The sequence below is a fragment of the Saimiri boliviensis genome, chromosome 1 (genome assembly GCF_048565385.1).
Source record: "Saimiri boliviensis isolate mSaiBol1 chromosome 1, mSaiBol1.pri, whole genome shotgun sequence".
Lineage (NCBI taxonomy): Eukaryota > Metazoa > Chordata > Mammalia > Primates > Cebidae > Saimiri > Saimiri boliviensis.
In genome coordinates, this window is record NC_133449.1 from 162,580,346 (window position 1) to 162,605,041 (window position 24,696).

The 24,696-nt window shown below is 39.0% G+C and overlaps 1 protein-coding gene and 1 long non-coding RNA gene across 5 annotated transcripts in view; both read left to right on the plus strand.

The window, feature by feature from the left end:
- Positions 1–24,696, plus strand: part of JAKMIP2 (janus kinase and microtubule interacting protein 2) — a 196,419-nt gene that overhangs the window by 29,170 nt on the left and 142,553 nt on the right. The window lies entirely within an intron of this gene.
- LOC141580116 (uncharacterized) lies at positions 13,348–23,212 on the plus strand. The gene is made up of 2 exons (XR_012512188.1): positions 13,348–21,906; positions 22,831–23,212. It is a non-coding gene; the product is annotated as an uncharacterized LOC141580116 (long non-coding RNA).

Genomic DNA, 24,696 nt, shown 5'->3' on the forward strand with positions numbered 1-24,696 from the left:
TGTAAATGAAATATGCTCATGTAACTCACTTAACTCTAACCCCTGCAATGATTTCTCAGGCACTAAGTATACAGTAGTCAGTTTTCCTGATCATGGTCTATATGAGCCTGTTGATTCAGCACCCCTCTTGGCCACTGCCACTCCATCCTTCATCCAGATTTTTAAACAAAACAAGGTAATTCCCTTGACTGGGCCTCTGTCCTGATTGCCAGGAATTCTCCTCTCCCATCTCAGCATGGCTGATTCCTCCTTATGTATATCAGATGTCATCCTGAGAGAAGCCTTCCTGATCCCAGTGCAGACTCACTCCAAATGACAGCTTACAGTCATCTACTCCTCCATTGTATGTTCTTTTCCATAGTACTTCCCACCATCAGAAAGTCTCTTATTTATTAATTTTGTTGCATTTACATGGTAGTCTGTATTTTAGTACTAGTTTCCAAGTTGAGGGCGAAGACTCTGGCTGTTGTTTGACAGATCCTCAAAAGTACTTTTTGGAAGGGAGAATAAACAAATGAGTGCTCTCTATCAGTGTAAGCCATAGCTCCACTAAGCCTGCAGTCCAGCAGAACCTCATCCATCAGGGCAGGCCACCGCTTTATGCTCCACTCCTTGACCAAAAAGTCCCAAGTGTGGCTGGCCTAAGGAGATGGAATTGTAAAACGTTTTTCAACCGGAAAGAATTTCAGAAGGAAAAAGAGTAAAATTTCTCTAACAAAGAGCCTGTGTTATTGCGAAGCGCACACTGCTTTTGGCTGTGTGGTTGGTCTTTGTCTCCCGGCGGCCCTGTGCCCATGCTTAATGTCTAGAGGGAGGTACTTATGGAAGAGACTCCTAATAAAGAGACGCTTTACAAAACAAGGGATATGTGGGGGTGGGAGGGGCGTTGTAATTAATTTTTCTTTTTGTCTGAAGCATGAAATCCAAACTACATCTCCCAAGCAGACCCTTTGACTTGAAAGTGACACAAAAATCCCATCTCCTTAAAGTCATCCTGACTCTTAACTGGGAAAATATAACCATCACTTTTACAGGTGGATGGGAAGTAATTTAATACGAATGTTCGTGGATGAAACACATACTGGGTGGCTTAAATAGCAGATTGTTTTTCTCAACAGTTCTGTAGATAGGAAGTCTGTTATCAAGGTTATGACAGGGTTGGTTTCTGGTGAGGCCTTTCTTGCTGGCTTGTGCTCTAGGAGAGAGATCTCTGATATTTCTTCCTCTCTTGATAAGGATAACAATATTATCAGACTAGGATCCCACTCTCAAGACCTTCCTTAACCTTCATTACCTTCTTAAAGGTTGCATCTCCAAATATCCAAATACAGCCACATTGGGATAGGGGTTAAGCCTTGAACGTATAAATTTTGGGAAAACACAATGAAGTTCATAATAGTCAGAAACCTTCAAATGCTGCAATTTCATGTAATATAGGTTTCTTCTTTCTTTCTTTCTTTTTTTTTTTTTTTTTGAGACAGAGTCTTGCTCTGTCGCCAGGCTGGAGTGCAGTGGTGCAATCTCGGCTCACTGCAATCTCTGATCTCTCCCTCCTGGATTCATGCAATTCTCCTGTTTCAGCCGCCCGAGTAGCTGGGATAACAGGCACGCGCCACCACGCCCAGCTAAGTTTTGTATTTTTTAGTAGAGACGGAGTTTCACTATGTTGGCCAGGATGGTCTCGATCTCTTAACCTCATGATCCACCTGCCTCAGCCTCCCAAAGTGCTGGGATTACAGGCGTGAACCACTGCGCCCGGCCGTAATGTAGGTTTCTTTTGTGTGTGTGTATGTGTGGTGTGGGGTGTGTGTGTGTGTGTGTGTGTGTGTGTGTGTGTCTGTATGTGTATGTTTGTATTTACTGGCACCATAAGTGGTATCTTCCTTGGGAAATTGGTGTGCTTACTGATTTTTTCTTATTTGCTCTCAGATTTTACATCAGTCTTAATCTTGCAGCTCTTAACAAATTAGAGATGAGAGTTTTTAAATAAGTGAGTATAACGTGTGACCTCTCAATGAGACTGGAGAACAAAGGAAAACCCTCCCCATGGGGCCTTTATCACACATCTTAACAACACAAAGGGATCCTATGGGGATTGTGTCCCTTGGGGAAGAATGCTGCTTGCTGTTTACCACTAAATGGCCTCCTCCTGCCACTCCTCTCACACCTGGCTCTCTCAGGGCACCTTTCCCAAGTGAGTTATTTATTTTCTGTTCCCTCATCTTCGCTTAAGTTTATTTCACAGTGGTTGTGATCTTTCCTGAGGAAGATGTTAGCTCTAGACGAGTAATTGCTAGCATGATAAGGAGCTATTTTGTAATTATTTGACTTTTTAAACATAAGTTTTTATTTATGAAGCAAACTTTACTGAGTGCTTACCATGTGTGTGTCATGATCCCAAGTAGTTTTCAAGAATATTCTCATTTAATCCTATCCACACACCTAAAAGGGAAATATTATTCTTATCTTCTATTTATAGTTGGGGAAACTGGTTTGAAATATGTAAGTCAAACTAACAAACAAAAACATTAATAAGCGTGGGGCAAGATAAACCAGCTCAACCCAACTATTGCAACAGCTTTTCCTCATTCATGAGTCATCCACAGAGGAATGGACTCCAGCCTCTCATCATTATAATTTAAAGTGTTAGCATATATGCAAAATATTTTCATGCACCGTTTGAGTCTTCATAATCCAACTTCCAACGTGAATTTAAATTCAGTCCAACATTTATAAGGCATTCACTACTTGGAAGAAATTTCTAGGTAGGCAATGGTGTATAGGGCAGGGTCCTACTCTTCAGGTGACTAGCAGGTTGACAGGAATGTGTGATATATGCACAACTCACAAAGTACTAAGTGACTTAGTAGCAGCTACATAGTTGCATGTATCTAAGAGAACTGGAAGAAAAGAGGAGTAAGGGAATAACTTCCGCTAGGCAGGATATATTTTTAGGTAAGAGCCAGGGTTTGACTTCTAGCTCTGACACAGAGCTAGTGTGTGTAAGCTGTGTGACTGAACAAGTTTCTCTAAAACAAAGTTTCTTCCTCTATAAAATAAGGATTAAAAAGGGTTTCCTTTTTCTAAATCTGCTGTAAGAATTAAGTAAGAGAATGGATGAAGAGTGTTGAGTACTATGCCTGGATCATAGTAAATATTCAATAAATGTTAGCAAATATTTTTTTGCTGTTTTTCTTTCCCTAAGGAAAATTCCTAGATCAAAAACAGACAACTGGTCTGTCTATATTGCAGGGGATCAGAGGCTTCAAACTGACAAATTTTTGTGTGTGTTCTAGATGTCACAAATCAGCCATATAACTCTGGACATGTTTTCAACCTTTTTGAGCTTCAGTTTTCTCATCTCTTAAATGCGAATGAAGCGGCATCATTCGTCTGAGGTAATAAACAAGGTTTGCTGTTTCATGCCAAGGAAATTAAGGATGCAGACACACAAAGAGTGAGATTAAGAGTGGAGGAGGCCGGGCGCGGTGGCTCAAGCCTGTAATCCCAGCACTTTGGGAGGCCGAGGCGGGTGGATCACGAGGTCAAGAGATCGAGGCCATCCTGGTCAACATGGTGAAACCCCGTCTCTACTAAAAATACAAAAAAATTAGCTGGGCATGGTGGCGCGTGCCTGTAATCCCAGCTACTCAGGAGGCTGAGGCAGGAGAATTGCCTGAACCCAGGAGGCGGAGGTTGCGGTGAGCCGAGATCGCGCCATTGCACTCCAGCCTGGGTAACAAGAGAGAAACTCTGTCTCAAAAAAAAAAAAAAAAAAAAAAGAGTGGAGGATTAGCCAGGCGAAGTGGCTCATGCCTGTAATCCCAACATTTTGGGAGGCCAAGGCAGGCGGACCACCTGAGGTCAGGAGTTTGAGACCAGCTTGCCCAACCTCATCACTATTAAAAATATAAAATTAGCTGGGCATGGTGGCGCATGCCTATAATCCCTACTACTCAGGAGGCTGAGGCAGGAGAATCACTTGAAGTCAGGAGGCGGAGGTTGCAGTGAGCTGAGATAGCACCATTGCACTCTAGCTTGGGCAACAAGAGTGAAACTCTGTCTCAAAAAAGAGTGGAGGTTTAATAGGCAAAAGAAAGAGAAAAGCTCTGTCTTACAGAGACTGGGGTCCCAAGCTGGTCTTCAGGTTCACAGTGAAATGTAAGGGGTTTTATGGATGAGTTTGGGGAGGCAGGGTCTGGTTTAGCCAGAGAATGAAAGATCGGTCAGACCAAGTGTGCTATTTGCATAAGGTATGAAAAAACTGGTTAGGGCTGGTGTGCCATTTGCATGGCCACCCCCACCCTAACTTTTATTATGCAGATGGTTCTCTATTTGGCTAGTGCCCTGTTGTCTGTTCCTTTACTGTACATGTGGTGACAAAGAAAAGGGAGGACATGTTGAAAGTGCCTGGCCCTCAGGTAGCCCTTTTCTGTTGGCACAGCTGCCAGTATTCATCTGTGCAAGCTTCCATCTTGCTTATCTATGTCTGCAGTTCAATTTTTCAAGCTGCTTTTTCTTCAAAAAGAAATGATTTGGGGCTGCTTTTTGTTAAAAGGGAAATTCCGCCAAACATTCTTTCACCCTCACTATCTGCCTAAATAATTTCTTTCTACCTTCTGTACCAGGAATAATGATGACATTTATCTTGTAGCATATTGTGAGGTACTATAATAACAGCATCAGGTATTTATAATTACAACTGTTCTGTGGGATTTATATATATTATTTCACATAATCCTTATAATAACTTCGTTAGGTGTTAGCTGTGTTATAATCACCCACATTTCACACATGAAGACACGGAATGTAAATAAATTTCCAAGTTCATAGAGCCAATAAGCAGTAGAGCCAGGATTTGAATGCTGGCATTCTGTACTCTGCAATACTATGTCATACTTCTCTCATTTTGTTAGATAAGTCTATGAAACCTTTAGCAGAGTGCATGGTATAGTCTCAGCATTCAGTCTTTCAGTCAATGTTCCCAATTATTGTTATAGATAATAAAGTATGGGATAATGGCCCCTTGGAAGAGGCAGCACATTGGATGCACCTTGAAGAATATATGCCAGCAAGTAAATAGTTAAACAAACCAAAATTTTGAGAGGATTTTTGTGTTTACACATTCTAGACAGAGTAGGTAGCTTATGCAAAGATACAAAGGCAGGAAACCACAAGGCATATAGGAGAGAACAGTGGGAGTTCAATTTGGCTGGAACACAGCATGAGGGAAGTAGTCTGGTACAATAAGCCTATGAAAGGTAGGCTGCCTGTAATCCCAGCACTTTGGAAGACGGAGGCAGGTGGATCACCAGGTCAGGAGACGGAGACTATTGCAGCCAATATGGTGAAACCCTGTCTCTGCTAAAATTCAAAAAACTAGCCGGGCGTGGTGTTGCATGCCTGTAGTTCCAGCTACTCTGGAGGCTGAGGCCGAGGAATCGCTTGAACCGGGGAGGCAGAGGTTGCAGTGAGCCAAGACCATGGCACTGCATGCCAGCCTGGCCAGAGTGAGACTCTGTCTCAAAAAAAAAAAAAAAAAAAAGTAGGCTGAGGTTAAATGCTGGGGCAATTTAAATAAAATGTAAGGAATCTGGTGAAAGGAAGTCACTTACTGATTCTGAGTGGAGACTCTCTCAGGTAGCAGTTTTGATGGCACCTGGACGATGTTCTGCAGAACACGAGAGCCTAGAAAGGAGAAGACTAGTAGCAAGCTACGGAAATTGTTCATATGACTTATAATGGGGTCCTGAGGGAGACCAAGTAGCCCTGAGACTGCAACAGAACTGTCAGCCTCTTTCTGTTTATTTACATCTTTGATAATTCCCAATAGTTATTGCTTGAATTCTTAGTTTTCAGGCCCAACTGTGCCCAGTGTTGTAATTTTTATTCTTTAACTGGTTTAATTTACCATCAAAACAGAAACTCCTGCTGGCTAGGTAGAAGTGATATTTGAAGCATTTTTCTTGCGGGGATGTTTATATATGTGATGATTTCCACCTTTATCCCCCACTGAGAAATGAAGAGCAGGTCATTTCTGTGGGTTGATTGTCTGACCAAGCTCAGTGGAATGGCTTAGTACTGGTCAGCCTTCTTTGATTGCACCATGGCACTGCCAAAGTTTAAAGGATGCTTGTTTTTTTAAAAAAAGCTTCTCATGACTCAGTGGGTTAAAAAATAATAATAATAAGGTACTACGGTATGTGCGAGAGTGGGAAAGAGACATTCGAGCTCACCTATCATCGGTAAGCTTTAGACACACAGACAGCTTCCTGTGCATGGAGGGTTGGTTCTGGTGAAGACTTTAGGAGAAAATTTCACAGTCCTGCCTTAAAGCACTAACTTTTGGGCACTGGCTTATTTGGTGATTTCATTTTTAAATTAGCATAATAAATGGCTTATCAATATTCAAAGATATAGGAGTCATTAAACTGTGTCAATGTCAAAGCAAGCCAGTGGACTACTGGGTCACTAGTTATAAAGTTAAATATGTGAACAGTAATAATGTTTCCAATGTTATGTAGATGAGAATTTCTGAGTAATAATTATTTTTAGAAAAATGAGTGTGTGTTTTAATACTAATGAATGAATGAAGATACTATGTTAAAATGGAGGAAAACACAGAGCTGTATAATGGATTGATGTTTTGGTGAGTATTTAATTCTTTTTTTTTTTTTTTTTCTGAGACGGAGTTTCGCTCTTGTTACCCAGGCTGGAGTGCAATGGCGTGATCTCGGCTCACCGCAACCTCCGCCTCCTGGGTTCAAGCAATTCTCCTGCCTCAGCCTCCTGAGTAGCTGGGATTACAGGCACGTGCCACCATGTCCAGCTAAATTTTTTTTGTATTTTTAGTAGAGATGGGGTTTCACCATGTTGACCAGGATGGTCTCGATCTCTCAACCTCGTGATCCACCCGCCTCGGCCTCCCAAAGTGCTGGGATTACAGGCTTGATCCACCGCCCCCGGCCTGAGTATTTAATTCTGAAGTAATGAAACAAGCTATGTTTCTGGAGTACTTTCCATGTTTCAGACTCCATGATAAATACTATATAAATATAAAATTTTATGTTATATATTATGTTTTACATAATTACTATTCATATGTTTTATATAATTATATTTATATACATTCATTTGTTTATACATAAACTCTAGTTTATAATGCATAAAGGAACCTGAAGTCCCAGAAGGGCAGTTGGCTACAGAAAATTGTTCTGAAATTCTGTCTTTGTGTTAACTCTACTCCTATCTTTCATCCATGAATACAACCCAGGTTGTCAAGCTTTTTCTAGGAGAGAATTTGATGAGGGAATACCTGTACTTTGCATGTCTGAATGAAAAGCCATTAAGCAGTTTTGGAAGTATGGTCAAGCCCTGTTATGCCAGGTTAGCAGGAATGCTCAAAAGAATCTTAAGAAAGTATACCTATGTCCTCTGGCTGATGCATGCAAAATCCAGTTCTTTCTAAATGCATATTGACTTTTGGATTTTTCCAACCTGGATCCTATTCTCTCAAAATTACAAACTTTGATCTCATCTTCCCAGAATTCAGCTCTATGGAAACTTCTATCTTCAACACCACTAATAATCAGAAACAATAATAATTGTAAATATTTGTGTATATTAGTTAAGTGTAATTATGTATAATATTGTACTACTATAAAACCATGACATCTGTTTCTGTGACACTATGTAAATATACTCATCTTCACCAAAGTTCTGTGTATAATATTATGGATGAAGAATTTGAGGCTCAGAGAGTCTCTGATGAAGCAAAAGTACAAAAATAAATTCACTAAAGTCCAGACACTAAAGTTAATGCGCTGTATCAAGTATTCATAATAACATTGTCCCAAAGATGTCTGTGTCTTTTTCTAAGACACAGCCAGCAAAGTTAGTTCCTCTAATCTTTAATCTCCCAAGAAATAAGAAAGTACAGAGCAGATGAGAGTCTGTTTTTTGCAGGCTCAGTGGCAGACGTGATAAATATAATTGCTGACAACCAAGGGGGAGAGTACAAAAGGCCATAAAAAATCAAACATAGGAGCTGAAATCTCCATGGTGGTCTGGAGTGATTAGGGCAGAATGGGCATCTTTGTCTTACTGGATGAATGCTAAGACAATTCTAGGTAAGTGAAAGCAAAGACAATTGCTGGTGTTTACAGTGATGATACAGAGATAGCAAGTCAAGACTTCATTACTTTTGGCGTTTTCTGTTAATAAAGCAAGGAGTGGTTAATCAAGCAGAATCCAACAAAACTCAAAGGTTTGGAAACCTAAAATAATAGATCTTGAGTTCTCTGCCATGTGTGTACCTATGCAACAATCTTGCATGTTCTTCACATGTACCCCCAAACCTAAAATGCAAGAAAAAAAATAAGATTTTCTTGTACTGGTTAATATTTTGCTGATATGCTGACCTCAGATCATTGGTAAAGTGTTTGTTAGTGTAGATCTAAGTTGCATCCCCCAAGGTTGGTTTGTCTGTGTTTTCCCTTATAATCTGGTGTTCAAGAAGCATTCAATGGCAGCTTACAGAACCCGTGACAGGGGCTGAAGGCAGACCTTATTTCCTAACTTTTATATTATGTCTACATAAGGATCTGGAGTACATTTACAGAGATACTGTAACAGGACCCAAAGACATCCATCATCCATTTTAAATCTTTACATTTTTGTACCAATCTTTAAATTTTGTACCATTAAATGCCCAACAATGATAGACTGGATAGGGAAAATGTGGTACATATACACAATGGAATATTACGCAGCCATCAAAAACGATGAGTTGACGTCCATTGTAGGGACATGGATGAACCTGGAAACCATCATTCTCAGCAAACTGACACAAGAGCAGAAAATCAAACACCGTATATTCTCACTCATAGGCGGGTGTTGAACAATGAGAACACATGGACACAGGGAGGGGAGCACTACACACTGGGGTCCGTTGGGGGGAAATGGGGGAGGGGCGGGGGGGTGGGGAGGTGGGAAGAGATAGCATGGGGAGAAATGACAGATACAGGTGAGGGGACGGAAGGCAGCAAACCACACTGCCATGTGTGTACCTATGCAACAATCTTGCATGTACATCACATGTACCCCAAAACCTAAAATGCAATAAATACGAAAAAAAGAAACTTGAACCCTTTAAAAAAAAAAAAAAGAAAAATAATATTAAGCAAATGCAGTCATAATAAAGATTTAAGGGTGAAAAAAAACAGCTTATAGTGATTAATTTTATATAATAAATACTGTAATTATTTTTGTGAGGAGCACACCGATATGGCACTGCATTTTTGCTTTAAAACAGTATTAATAGGTATAATGGGTTTAAAATATATAACACCTTTCAGAGAATTCTTTTGGGTTCTTATTCATTTTTAACACAACTGGAGACTCCAAATGGAAGTGATCTAGGCCTCATTTGGCCTTGGAGAATCTTTGGCAATTTATTTATTAACCTTAAAGAAGTCCAATGAACACTAAAGAATCTGGGTGTGATCTTAATGATGTCACATAGAGGGTCATGTTAGAAGCTGGTGGCTTCTTATAGACATATTGCCCTATGTCATCATGAAACATGACACAGCTGGCCAGAGAAAACTTGTTTTCTTTTGGTAAGCACAGCTGGAAAACTAATTCTTTAGCCATCCTGGGTCTTTTTCTCTGCATCTCCAGCTGCCCTTTGGAAACAGGCCAATTTGCTGGGTTGGTTCATTTACTTGATTTTTTTCAGTCTAAGAAACAAATGAAGCAAGTTGCTTTAAAAAGAGAGAGGAAGAAAGGAAGGAAGGAAGAGAGGGAGGAAGGGAGGAAGGAAGGAGGGAAGGAAGAGAGGAAGGGAGGGAGAGAGGGAGGGAGGGAGGGGAAAGAAAGCTGACTAGTTAGCTGAGTGCTGCAGGGGAGGGTTATTGGATTCAGGCTTCTGATTAGCCTTGGAAAAATGCCAGCCTTCACAGAGGAGCATATTTTTCAATTCTGTTTTTCAAGGCTGAGCCTTTTGGAGAAGAACACCATTAAGAAGTTAAGGGCTTCAAGGGCCTTCTGGTAGCTCCGGAGAATTCACAAGGAAACCAGAGCCAACTCAAAACCTAATACCCTAGACCAAAAACAAGAGAAGGAGAACAGATCTCTTTGACAGATTCCCTACACTCATTAGGATATTCAGTACTGTGGAGCATTCTCAAATAAAAACTCAAGGCAGCATTGAACTGTCCAATCAAGCAGCCTATCTATGAATTATTTCTGGATAATGGAGAGACGGTAAGGATAAATAACTAATCCAGGTTTTCGTCTTGTCAAATCTCAACCTAATCCCATTAGTGAACAGCAGATATTGTAGAAATAACAGGGCTATAAGTTTCCTTTGGGATCAAAGTCTAATGCCTGCATTTTATTGTGAGGGATGCACAGATTCTAATTAAAAGATTTCTCCTCCACAAACACCCACTCAAATACTGCTATTCAAGTATCATCCTCAATTTTTGTATCTTTAGGAGGTTAATCAGCCTTGTGAATAAAAGTCACTTCAAATTAAGTGGATAATATAAGCTTTATTTAGATAATGTGTGTGAGAGTGATCATTGGCTTGTCTCAGGTCAGGCAGTGTTGGCTCAAAGCCTGTCACACCTCCTGCAATCCAAAAAAAAAAAAAAAGCAAAAAGGATCCACATGAATACTTCTCTCAGTGTCAGTGTGAGGATTTATAAGATGATGACTTAAAGAACTCACATGGAATAAACTCATTTTAATAAACTTTACTCAGTAAAGTTGATTATGGTTACAATCACTGGAAGGTTTCTCACAGGGAAAAAGCCAAACATTGCCAATTGGGAAACTGTGTGGAATTCTGAAGCTGAGTCAAAATTCAGTTCTATTTCAGATTTTCAATGCTGTAAATCAAGCAGCCTTGTAAAACGTCTACTGTGTGCCGAGTATTGTGCTAGACATTTTTAAAGTCATTAGTAATTACATTTCAATAATTTCTTCAATTCTAACACCAAAATAGCGTAGGGATGATTAACAATTAAATTAAAAAGGAAGTGCCTGGAGGAAGGACTAACATTTCTTGAAGGACCAACTGAGATAACAAATGTAAGATTACACAGTGCTGTGCATTCATGTACCTAATAAGCATTTATTGAGCACCAACAATCTACTTTCTTGATCATGCTGCATTAATTAACCCCCATCTCTCTATTCTCTTATCTTGCTGGACTTTTCTTCTTAGCACTTGTCAACTGCTAGCCTTCAAATTTATTTTTTGTTGTCATTTCCTGCCTTCCCTCACAAGATTGCAAACTTCATGAGAGCTAAACTTCAATAGTTCTTTCCCATAGACCTGGTACATAGTAATGCTTAACAAGTATTTCTTGAATGATTATGTAGGAAGGTAGGAATGAGAACAACTTGTTCATTCCCACAGAAGAGCCCAACAATGAGTTGACTTATAAAGAAAGCACAATGATAGTGTAATCCTGGAAGGCAAGCATTGAGAGGGGGCTGTCCTGCACTTTAGCTGCATTGAATAAACAAGCAGCAGGGATTTTGTGACAGCTCAGGATGTCTCTGATTATCTTAAGGAGCATATTGCAACCCAGCCAAAGTCCCACAAAAAAATCTACTGAAAGATACAATACAATAATTATATATATATATATATATATATATATATATATATATATATATATATTCCACAGGGCTTATGGAGAACAAAGAAAGAAGGTCACAGATAAAGCAATATCAAAGTAGCAAATAATAAAACACTATTAAACATGAAGTATATAAATAATAGTACACTAGTTAGCAGTGTGATTTTATAGTGCCAAAACTTTTGTCTTTTAATGTAGAGTTCATGTGTGTGTCTATGTGAGTGTGTGTAAATGAAATCTTAAGCTGGACCTTTTATTTGGCCAGCATTAATACTGTTGTCCCCTTTATTGTTAAGGTTACGACATAGAGCAGCAAATGGAGTTCATCTTGACTTCTGTTTTTTTTCCAGCAGTTTTGCTGATGCCTGTCCCCATACTTTATAAAGGCTCAAGTATTGATTATACTGGCCATTGATTCTAAACTAGTAGCATTAATTCAATACTTAATTATAGTTTACAGGCTTTCCCTAGAGGTAGAAAGAAAACACTTTCTTATGCTTTGCTGAAGGAAAACTTTTCATAGAACCATAAAGTCTAGAATTAATATTGGCCATCTTTATCAGAATAATTTCCGTATAATAATTTCTGTGTAATTATTTTCTTTCACTGAGTAACAAATATATTACCAAGCTCAATGGATAAATCAGAATAAAACAAATATTTTTTTAATATTCTGGTAAATTTTAAAAGTGAGCAAAATTTCCTGCTTCTAGGAAAAAGTATATACTTATAACTTGTACCTTCTTATATATTAAATTTATATTCATTTTAGAAAAAAAAGTAATGCAACTCAAAGGAATATACATATCAGTAAATACCACATGATTTTATTCTCTAAGAAAAAGTATTTTGGTATGTCACATTCTGAAGTTGGAAAAGTTATTTTTTTAAAAAGTATATATCTGATACATTTTTTGCAATGCAATTATCATTGGAATTATTTAAAATGTACTCTGTGCAAATGTTAATTTATCTTTGAATAAGTACCAACATTATTTTAGTATTTAGATAAGGTAAATTTGTTTTTCATCAGGTGGTAGCCTAACACTTAATTTAGCTTAGCAATCTTATATTTTAGTTGATCGGGGATTTTGCAAAAGGAGATATCTGTAATACGCTTCCAGGCCTGAAGGGACAGGGATGATCTCTGCACTGGTCAGCTTCATCCCAAGAATTTGGGCCTATATGATATGAGGCATTAGTGGTCTAGGATACTGTGAAGGGCTGAAATATATTACCTTATCGGGCCTTCCAGTCGTAGTGATCTATGATCATAGTAAAATGCCTCCCCATGGGAAAGAAAGCCACAGTTCATTTTGGAGGCAATATTCCTCTTCACCAACTCTTTGTATGAGGTTTGCTCTTCAAGATGAGTTGCAATAATGATAAGATCCTTTCCCCTACCCACGCTATGATTTATCAAGAACATACGAAGTGCCAATCACTATGCTAAGCTCAGATTATGAAGACAAAGCGTGACATGGGAGCTTCAAGTTTAGCTTTCATTATGCCAGGGGATTCCAGAAAGCTGAGAGAGGAGCATTCAAGACAAAGATGACAGGCCTGCCCAGTGTTGAACAATGAAAACACTTGGACACAGGGAAGGGAGCATCACACACTGAGGTCTGTGGGGGGGATTTAGGGGAGGGACAGTGGGGGGTAGGGAGTCGGGGAGAAATAACATGGGGAGTAATGCCAGATATAGGTGATGGGGATGGAGGCAGCAAACCACATTGCCATGTATGTACCTATGTAACAATCCTGCATGTTCTTCACATGTACCCTAGAACCTAAAGTGCAATAATATATGGATTAAAAAAAGAAAGAAATGCAAATTGATGATAAATACTTTTAAAATTTCAATAAATAAATGCAAATTTTTAATAATAACAACAAAAACATAAAAGATGACAGGTCTGCTGTGGTCCCTCCATACTGCTTCTAAGTTGTCCAAAAGTTTATGGAAATTCAACTGTGCTGAGTGTCGATGGGGAAAGCCCTGAGGTTGCAGGGCAGGTTCATCAGCACAACTACCAGGTTCCAGCCTGAGGAATGCTCTCAATCAACTGTTAAAAGAAATTCCATGAAATCGGGTTGTCCTTTAGGAACGAGGCTATAACCAAGCCTTTGGTCACAGTTCCCTAACCTCCAGCAACGTGCAGTCTGGCTTCACAGTGTGCTGATAATCAATACATTTTTTTAATGTATGTAATGGCAATGAGTCTCCAGTTTCTTCTGTCTATCTGTGATTAGTGTATGTCTTGCATTCTGATTCTATAATTAGACATTACATCTTATCGCTGCCTACGTTCCCACTTTACATATTGTTTGTCCTTATATAACACTGTGCTGTGTATGTGTAACAAGCACTCCTTACCAATAGTGGAATTTGGCTAAAGCCAGGATGGCAGGTTAGAAGTGTGACTCCAAAGAAGGCATCATTTTCTTGTACAAATAAAGTCTGGTGTCGAGCAAGTAAGGTTCCAGTTGATTTAAAAAAGGAGAGAGAACTGTTTCTACCAATAAACAGTTGTATGTTGAACAAATTCAGTTCACGGAACATGAAGCAAAACCCTTTATCTTCATTTTCCATTGTTCTCTTTAAAATGTGCATACTAGACATAGTCTTTCTGTTACCCTAGGTGGAAAGTGGGCAGGGGCTATGACCTCTGTGGTCAGTCTAGAAAGTCCTGCAATCTCTTTAAATCACAGTCTAATCTCAGAAATTAGGCTGTCTAGTCTCAGAGGATGATCAGAGCTCAGAACTTGATTTCAGCGGGGAGGGATGTCTTCTTGTCCTTTTTCTCTCCCTCTGTCTCCCTCTTTGAAGCTGGAGCACTGGAAAGGGAAAGGGCACCGTGGGACCAAGAAGGTATTGCTTGAACTCATGCTGCTTCATGAGGGCTTCAGGCTCTCTTCTGTGAAGCTTCTGTTACCCACATGAAAAATAAGTTCAAAGCTGACTCTTCTACCTTGTGGACATTTTTGTGGGCTCTTCAGAGTCTCTTCTGTGGGCCTCTGTTCCACTCACAAACCAGGCAATGTTGCTCTTTGGCCAGCCACTCCTTGCTGTGCTGCTGGTTGTCTGGGAGGATGCTCCATGTACACTCATATGGATAACGTCCCGTAGCCTCTTCCAGGTGGCACTTTTGGGCATAAGTTAAAACACCCCTAGGCCAGCTTTTCTCCTCATGTGGCATAAATGCGTGGGGAAGATCACATATTCTTTGACTCGCTAGAGAAATGAGAGAATGCTGTTACCCTGCAGATACCACAGCACTTCGCCTCCACAGTCCCAGGAAAGCAGCTCATGCATTTCTCTACTGCCCTTTATTTTTTCTTGGTGAGAGTCTGACTCAAGTCTGTTGCCTCTAAAGTTCTGGGAGACTCATATTAAGCTTTCCCTGGCAGGCTCATTCAAGCCACTCACCAGGCGGCTGTGAGCAGAGCCCCTTCCCTTTGGTGAAGGTTAAGGAGCAGGTGTGACCTACCATCCTCCAAACCATCTTTCCCCATAGCACTCAAACAAAACCTTCCATTTCACCTGCAGAAATTTTATATCTCACATCTTATTTAAAGAGCCTTGAGTGAAAAGCCCAAGGGTCATGAAACTGGTTCTCAAAACATTTTAATCCAGTTTCTTTCTTTGATTTACAGCATCTGTTACATCTTGGGTTTTAGTTAAGACTTGTGATTATCTCATGATCTCATTAAATCCTAGTGACAATCATGTGAGGTAGCTGCCACTCTTATCACTCTTTTTCTTTTGTGATGATTAAAACTTAGAAAAGTAACTGGTTCAAGTTCATACATCTGGTAAGTAGGAGAGCTGGTATCTGATAGTGGGCTTTTATCACTCCAAAGTCCAAGCTCTTAATAATCAACTTCATATTTACAAAGACACTTACCATCTTAAATCTAACGTTCTGTAAAGGAAGTTCTAAGGTAGTGTTCAGAACTAAATTTCCTGAACTATACATTAAATTTCCATGCATAGAATTTTCTTATAAAGCATGCATCTCAAATTTCTTTTGTCTGCAAGTCATTGATACTTAAACTCATTATAACATTTTGAAAAATAAATATCTGTATATGGCATTCAATAAGATTCTTGTACTTAACTCAGGCATGTAAACCACCCAACTTAATCAATCTAGAATTCTGACCGCCTTTAGTGAGAATGTTATTTTCCAATAATATTATTTTAAGTAGCCAAACCTGGAGGTCTGTGACACCTTGATTTCTTTCGTTGTCGGAATGTATACCTTTAAGATTACAAAAGTAGGAGAATTTTGGGAAGATCCCACTTAGTGTAACATTTCCAACCTTTGAGGACTTCAATTCTGAATTTATATCATCACCATTCATTTGAGGAAAATAAACATCTCAGTGCTGTTTATTAGTAAGTTATTTCTTCATTTCTATAGATAAAAAAAGTACTCGAATGTCTTGGTCTAAATCAGAAAAAAATAAAAGTTACATCTTTATTTATAGTCTTTATTTATAACACTGCAAGAGCAGAGTTATAACAAGACTAGAACAGGGCACAAAAAGTTTTTGTGATAATCATATGCTTCTGCTGTATAATTAGTTTTATTAAGAGATATTTTGACATTAAAGTGGGAAGTATTTTCATTCTGCTACATCAGGCAATACTTAGGTCTCAGGAATTAAAATTTTACAGCATTCAAAATTTCTATTACAATAATTATTTCTGGAAATATTCTGGCCTTTTTCTCTAAATTTGTTTTCTTGAATGAAGATTGCTGGGCCTGACATCAGATAGCAAATACCTGCAATAAGAAGCTTATGTGAACACTTATGATCTTATAAATCATATAACTAAGCACAACTCAAATTTTACCCTATCAGGCACAATGTCTATTTTAGAAAACCTGTCTCTTCTTCCCTAATTTAGGAACTCAGTTGGGAAATAGTAAATATATGTGAAGATTGACCCTAAATTCCATACATTGACACAAGTTACCTGAATAACTTCAGTAATGAAACAATATAAGGCTCACATAAAATTTGTGTAAATGATACATATAAATATCCAACCTCGTAAAAGTAGAGGGTTTTGATTAAACTCTAAAATACCATCTAAGTAGATAATTCATATCATTTTTTAAATGATATGAATTAATCTTCCCAAAATGCTTCTGGCAATGACAAAATTTTAATTTTTAATTGTTATTTATTCATTCATTTTGAGACAGAGTCTTACTCTGTACCCAGGCTGGAATGCAGTGGTGCAATCACGGCTTACTTAAACTTCCACCCCCCAGGTTTAAGCGATTCTGCCTCAACCTCACCAGTAGCTGGGACTACAGGTGTACACCCCCACACCCAGAAAATTTTTTTGTATTTTTAGTAGAGATGGTGCTTCACCATGTTGGCCAGGCTGGTCTTGACTTCCTGACCTCAAGTGATTCATCTGTCATGGCTTACAAAAGTGCTGGGATTACAGGTGTGAGCCTCCATGCCCAGCCCCCAAAATTTTAATTTTAATTAATTAGGAAATTAGATGAACTAGAAAACCACAACTCTTGTGAATTACAAGTGAGAAACAGTTCACTGTATTTTTTTCAAGCTGGTTGAGAAAAGAAGGGTAGGAAAAAAGTGTTAATGTATAGACATTGCCTTATTGAATCTGTCCTGAGGTTTAGAGAGAACGACTTGCTCAGAGTGGTAACAAGTCGCACTGCAACCTGAAACCAGAACTAGCAAACTACTAACTTCAAACCAGCATTCATTCAAGTCCACTGTGCTGACTTTATTTCCTAAAAATGGAACCTACACTGAGCCACCAATAGCAATGTTTGCTAGAAAGTACAACAGCTAAAAACCATTATATTCTGGAACTAACAAATAGAACTCTGAGCTGTCAAATTATGAAATAAGGCTAATCATTAATAACAAATCATTAATCATTCAATTGGTAGAGACTTTTGAAAGATGATGCCTATAATAATAATAAATGATATGGTTTGACTGTGCCCCCACCCGAATCTCACCTTGAATTGTAATTAATCCCTACACGTCAAGGGCGGGGCCAGGTGGAAATAATTGAATCATGGGGGCAGTTTCCTCCTTACTGCTGTCATGGTAGTGAAGAAGTCTTACAAGAGCTGATGGTTTTATAAACTTTTAGGAGTTCCCCTACACAAGATCTCTTGCCTGCCGCCATTTAAGACAAGACTTTGCTCCTCAATCACCTTCTGCCATGATTATGAGGCCTCCCCAGCCACGTGGAACTGTGAGTCAATTAAAACTCTTTTCTTTGCAAATTACCCAGTTTGGGGTATGTCTTCATTAGCAGCCTGAGAACAGCCTAATACAATAAGCAACATTTGAAGAGTGATTTACCATTTGAAAATCACTTTCACATTCTGTAAGTTGTCTCACATGAGTTGCACACCACTCACTTTCTTTAAATAAGGAACTAAGACAGTTTCAGTAATTTGGCCAAGGTCTTATTGTTGGCAAAGCTTGCACTCAAACCGAAGTCTGGGAGGAGGGAAACAAAGTGAAATAGAGACACCTCAGTAGCAGAGATCTGACCCAGCATATGCAGATCACAGGAATACCGTTTTCAGGTGTTTCTTGTCTGACCCTCTGTCTGCATTCTTGCAAAACTACTGTAAGAAGGTTGTTTGCTCTGCTTCCTGGAGTAGTCGAGCATTTCACTCTTAAATAGGTGTCTGCAAGGGCCTCAGGGTACCCTCTCCATCTGTCTACTTTACACAGAGGATAAATCAGACTTTGTTTACAACCCATTAGAAACAGAAGGCAGTTTATTAGCAGTTTGTTATGATCTACCTGTAGTTTGTAAATCTTACCCCAAAATCAATTCCTGTTGTCCTTCTTGGAAAGCAATCAGTTTTGTCAATAACATTACATGCGAAAATGCTGAAACAGCAGTGGTAAATGGAAGGAGAGAAAGTTTATCACAAATAAATAAGAAAACAGAAAGGTGTTTCGATTTCTCCACATGCTTTCCTGCATCTGTTGTTTCCTGACTTTTTAATGATTGCCAGTCTAACTGTCGTGAGATGGTATCTCATTGTGGTTTTGATTTGCATTTCTCTAATGAACAGTGATGATGAGCTTTTTTTCATGTTTTTGGCCACATTAATGTCTTCTTTTGAGAAGTGTCTGTTCATATCCTTCGCCCGCTGTTGGTAGAAGTGTAAATTAATTCAACCATTGTGAAAGACAGTGTGGCGATTCCTCAGGGATCTAGAACCAGAAATACTATTTGACCCAGCAATCTCATTACTAGATATATACCCAAAGGATTATAAATCATTCTACTATAAATAAACATGCACGTGTATGTTTATTGCAACACTGTTCACAATAGCAAAGACTTGGAACCAACCCAAATGACCATCAAGGCTAGATTGAATAAAGAATGTATGCCACATAGACACCATGGAATACTGTGCAGCTATAAAAAAAAAAAAAAAAAGGATGAGTTCATGTCCTTTGCAAGGACAGGCATGAAGTTGGAAACCATCATTCTCAGCAAGCTAACACAGGAACAGAAAACCAAACACCACATGTTCTCACTCATAAGTGGAAGCTGAACAATGAGAACACATGGACACAGGGAGGGGAATATCACACACCAGAGCCTGTCAGGGGGTTGGGGGCTAGAGGAGAGATAGCATTAGGAGAAATACCTAATGTAGATGACAGGTTGATGGGTCAGCAAACTACCATGGCACATGTATACCTATGTAACAAACCTGCGTGTTCTGCACATACATCCCAAATTTAAAGTATAATAAAAAGATAAATATTTAAAGATTAACTTATAATTAACTCATGGTTTAAGTGAGGATGTTTTCAATCCATTAAAATTCTTGAGGAGAGAGATGATATCAATCATTTTATCTTCACTCAGCAAAGGGTGAGTGAAGTGCCTGGCCAGAACCATAAAACTATTAAAAAAAATAAAGGCATAGGGAGCAAAATGAAAAATGCCAGCACAAAATGATATTAGGAAAGCCAAGAATGAGGTGGTGCAGTGACAACATAAACATTATAAAGATACTCTTTGTTCATTCCCTCCCTTGTTGAGCACAGCTCAGCATGGACTGAAGTTGTCCATTTCAGCTTTTCTATCTGAGTTGCTCTCACATCTAAAGTGAATTATATTATCATGAGTAATGTTTTTGTCTATTTTTTCTCCATATTTACTCAGTAAGCATTCCTTGATGACAAATACCTGTCAACTATTGTGCTTATCAATGAGGATGAAGGGATTGATACCATCTCTCTCTTTAAGAATTTCGGAGTTTAATGGATTATAGAAATGCTCACCTAAACCATGAGTTAATTATAAGTTGTTTTGCACAGCCAATGTCTATCAATTTAAAATTCTGTAAGCATTATAAGGATCTTAATTTTTAATATTTCTTTGAAGATACCAGGAGGACAGAATTCTATTACAATCCCTTAAGATTAAATGGCAGGATGGTGTCAGATATATCAGAACATCATATTGTAAAAGATAAACATCACAGCATGAGATTAAGAATAAATTCAAATGCCAGAAAGACCTGGGTTTAAATTGTGATCCCAGCTGTGAGCCATTGGGCAAGCCAGTTAAGCCTTAGTTTCTTTACTGAAATAATATAGTGATCGCACTTACATTATTTGTGAGGATTAATGACATCATGCAAATAAAGTTCTTTGCGCCTAGTAAATGTTCAATACACAATTGCTATTATTATTTTAATAGTAGTATTACCTCATTATTACTATCTGAATATACTAAGCCCTATGTTTTCTCCTATATCCACCACTAAGGCAGACAAGGAGAAATAGCTGTATTTAAATTCTAACATGCTCTTTTACAAAAGACGGAGCCATCTCTGTTTTCTGTGTTGATAATTAGCAGCTGTGAATAGAACTCTGGCAGCCCCACAAACACATGGTGAAAGAGAAGAACATTAAGAATTTATCTAGCAAGACGGGGGAAGGGCACAGAAGTAGCAATTATTGTAAATCAAGCCACTAAACTTTTTTATACTTATTTTGGGCATTATAAGAAATACATGGATTCACATGGGCTGCTTTCCTAGATGCCATTTAATCAAAGCTTTATACAGAGTCTATTAAGTATGCTGAGAATAATTCACTAAACGTGGACTGGAAACCTAAAGAGGTAAAAATTTGGAAGTGAAAATTGGGAGTCTGTATTTGCCACCTTTCTTAGAGGAAGACCCAGGGATGGGAAAGAGATCACCTATGCAGGTTAGAATTTACCTTGCAACTGCTTGGCAATATTTAGTTTTAGAAACCCACGTAATAATACAACATGCTCCAAGATTTTCTGTAGTGATGTTTTGTATGCATGACACACTGATTCTAATTGAAATGCCGAGTGGTTTTCTTCTCCAAGGCTCAAATTCTTGATACATCATCTGAATATCAAATACCCAGAACAATGCTGCAACACTGGGAGATGTGCGAATAAATGTGTTGTGTCGGGTTTCTGCCATGATACCAAGAACAGCTAATTTCAGAATTATCCCCAGCCCCAGATGGCTAGAAACAAAATGGTTTTGATATCTAGGTGACCTATTTTTCAAAATTTTTGTTGCGATTGTCTTGGAAGGAAATAATCTGGATAAAAGGAAGAAGGAGGCATTGCTGTGCTTGCTGTGCTAAATCCAAAGGTCTTCTTGGGTAAACATGATTATTAATTAAGGGAAAATCATCTAGATAAAAAGAAGAAGGCATTGCTGTGCTTGCTGGTACTCTAAATCCAAAGGTCTTCTTCCTAGGAAAACGTGACCATTAATTTAAGAGATCACAAACTTAAGTATGTTAGAGAAATTACTACTTTCACAACTTCTGCAAAAGCCTTATTGAGGATCCCTCCAAATACAGCCAGTGCTCGACTTACTGCCGCTGTCGGGACCGCGGAACGGTCGTAACACGATTTGGTCGTAAGTTGAGTAGGCTACATGTACAGTTGAAATGGTGCACACGGAGATGGTAGCGCTGCCAGAAGCTGGTCCGCACTGTCGTACGCCCAGCTGGGCAACGTTTGCGCTGCCAGATGTGGAGCAGTGGTGGCTAGCGATTGTGGTCGTAAACTCGAATGGTCGTAAGTTGCATAGGTTGTGAGTCGATCGATACCTGTAGTCCCCATTTATTCCCAAGGCTTCAGAAGTAAGAGTATTAGATACAATTTATTGTCCACACCTAGGCACGTTTAGAGCACTGCTAATATGTCGTGGACCGTCCGGACGGGTAGGCACGTCTGCCCGGGGGTCTCTCGACCTGCAAGAGGGTCCCAATACCTGGAAGAGGGAGTGCGCCTGAGAAAATAATAAAGACAGAGAGAGAGAAAGCGAGGCGTCTGGAGGGCTGATAGGCTGTGCCTAAACAGCAAATTTTATTTTTCAAATGCCAGGAATAAATACACTTTCTTGGCTCTGGTTTACGTCATAGCAAGAGGAATGTAAATGTATGCCTCACATGGCCTATACAATAGAGAAATCAGATACACAATGGTTGCAAGAGGAAATGCAAATGTATACCTTACATGGCCTATACAATTGAAAAGTCAGATACACAATCAGTGGTTGTAAAAAGTAACAGAATTTCCTGTAATCACAAAGCTTGTTTGCATCCAGACATTAATCCTCCTGGCTGCAGGTATCTCCGGTTTGATCTTGTTTTAGAACTGAGATGTGAAAAGTTTTTTGGTTTTGCTCATCAGAATATCCTTTAACCGGATTCTCCTTTGTCTACTCCTAACTCAACTCAATTTCCCATTCAGGAATCTCTGAGTCAGGAATCAAAGCCATCCCTTATGGTGGCATTTGCTTTGCAAATATCGACAGTTAAACCATTAGGCAGTCAGGTAAGTAAAGAAAAGGTTAAAACTTATTCTTAAAAGAGAGTCATAAAAAAGGTTAAAAAGCAGGAACTGGTTGCTGGTAGGGGGTCACTCGGTCTAGCAGCAACGCATAGTTTTAGGCCCAAACGATATTGTGGTTGATATTAGAAACTGATCAATCATCTTTCAGTTCCTATATTCCGGATAGCTCGACTGCCTCCAGTAGGAAACTGTGTTTGGGATCAAACTCACCGTATAGTGAGACTCACGCCTTTTAGGGGTCTCACACGGGAGCGTTCCCCACACTAATAGTTCTACCAGGAGAGCAGGTGTAAAGCTAGTCTTTCTGGAGCTACTTGAAACATTACCATTGCTTTACCCAGAAGTGTAAATTACCTCATATCCCCAAAGAATTTGTTTTGTTTTTCACGATTTCTTTTTCTCAAAATTCCAAGTAGTGCCTTTTATGAGCAAACTAGATCTTTGTGGTCTCATTGAAATCTCTCCCCTTGACCATCCAAAATGGAACTGACGTGACTCTTATTTCTGCATTGCATTGCCTCTGTGAATCTGGCCTGGGACACTCACCTTCATGTCCTGTCTATTCATTTTGTTCCAGTCTAACAACTTTGCTTCGATTCTTCTGTTAAAGAAAAAATTATTCAATGATATTTGTTAAAGCATAGTTTTTTTTTTTTTTTTTTTTTTTTTTTAAAGCCTTTATTCAGGACCATTATGATAAGTATAGGGACCACTGACAGAATCTTGCCGTGGGAGAGAGAGATTGAGCTTACCTCCTAATACAGCATAAGCAAGTGGGAATGTACAGCCAGGAAGCAGGGTGAGGGGTCACTGGAAGGAAAATTAACAACAGCAAACATCAATAGTAAGGGAAATTTTGACTAAACTGACCTAATAGGATTCTGGCTTAAGATAAGGCAGGATGTGCAGACATCACAGGGGAGGCAATAAGGGATAAGGAACCTAATCAGATATTGAGGGAGGAGGTTTTTTGCCAAACTGACTTAGCAGGGTCTTTGCTAAAACTGAATTTTACAAGGACGTGAACAGCTGGACTTATGACCCTGATAGTTTGGCCAGGCAAAGAATCTTTGTCAGTTTCTAAAGCCTTGAATCTTACATTCTTTATCAACCTTCTAACCAGCCTGAAATGACTCAGGCTTCACCTACAGTTAAACAAACAAATATAAGTGTATTGGTAGGAAATCACCCAGTATACCATACTCTGCAGAGACCATTTATTGAGCATTTTCTGTGTGCCAGGAGCAATGCTAAGCTCTTTGCTTATATTATTTTTATTTAATAATTGTAACCATCTTGTCACATGGCTGTCCTTCCTATATTACAGATAGAAAAGTGAGGCTTAGAAAGGTTAAGCAACTCCTATGATCTTGTAGATAATGAATGGCCAAGCTAATTTCAAACCAGGCGGAGCTGACTTTAATGTCTGCTTTCTTAACCATGACACTCAGCTCTATCTTCTTTGACTCTTGTGTTTCCTCTGCTTTGTTAAGAAAGTTTTGCAGGGAATAAATATTTCACAGAACAAAGCTCTTTATGTGACAACATCTAACCCTGCCTTAACTTTTTGAAAATATAACCATTTGAGGCATGAGGCTTAGTGATTTTTCTTTCCTCCTCTGCCCCACACCCAGGTTTTTACTGATGACACCCTGAGCATCTTCTTTTAGTTTCCAAAAGGCTGTCTCAAGCATCCTCTGATTTTATTCTCAAGAAGTGAGGAGGCGACCTAGGCAAGGCTAGGATTATAACTTTATAAATGAGAAAACAGTCATGGAAGGGTTAAATTCTCAGCCAAGGTCATGCATCTGTGGCAAAAAATGATGTCAGCCAACTCTTAATTCAGACATCCTAACACTATGTCAGAGAGAATTTCCTCCCTCCCTTCCCTCCTTCCTGCCTTCTCTCCTCTTCCTTCCCTTCTCCCTTATACACCTTGCATGTAAAACTGTTTCTTCAGTAGTCTCAATTACATGTTACAATGTTAACTCTTAGCAACTTTTATTTTTGGTGAAAAACTTGGTAAGCAAGTGATTCTAATTATGTACCAGGTGTGACACCTAGGACACCAGAAAAAGTGCAGATAAGGTCTGATGGTTTCCAGCATTGCTAGGGGGAACAGCTAACTCCACACGT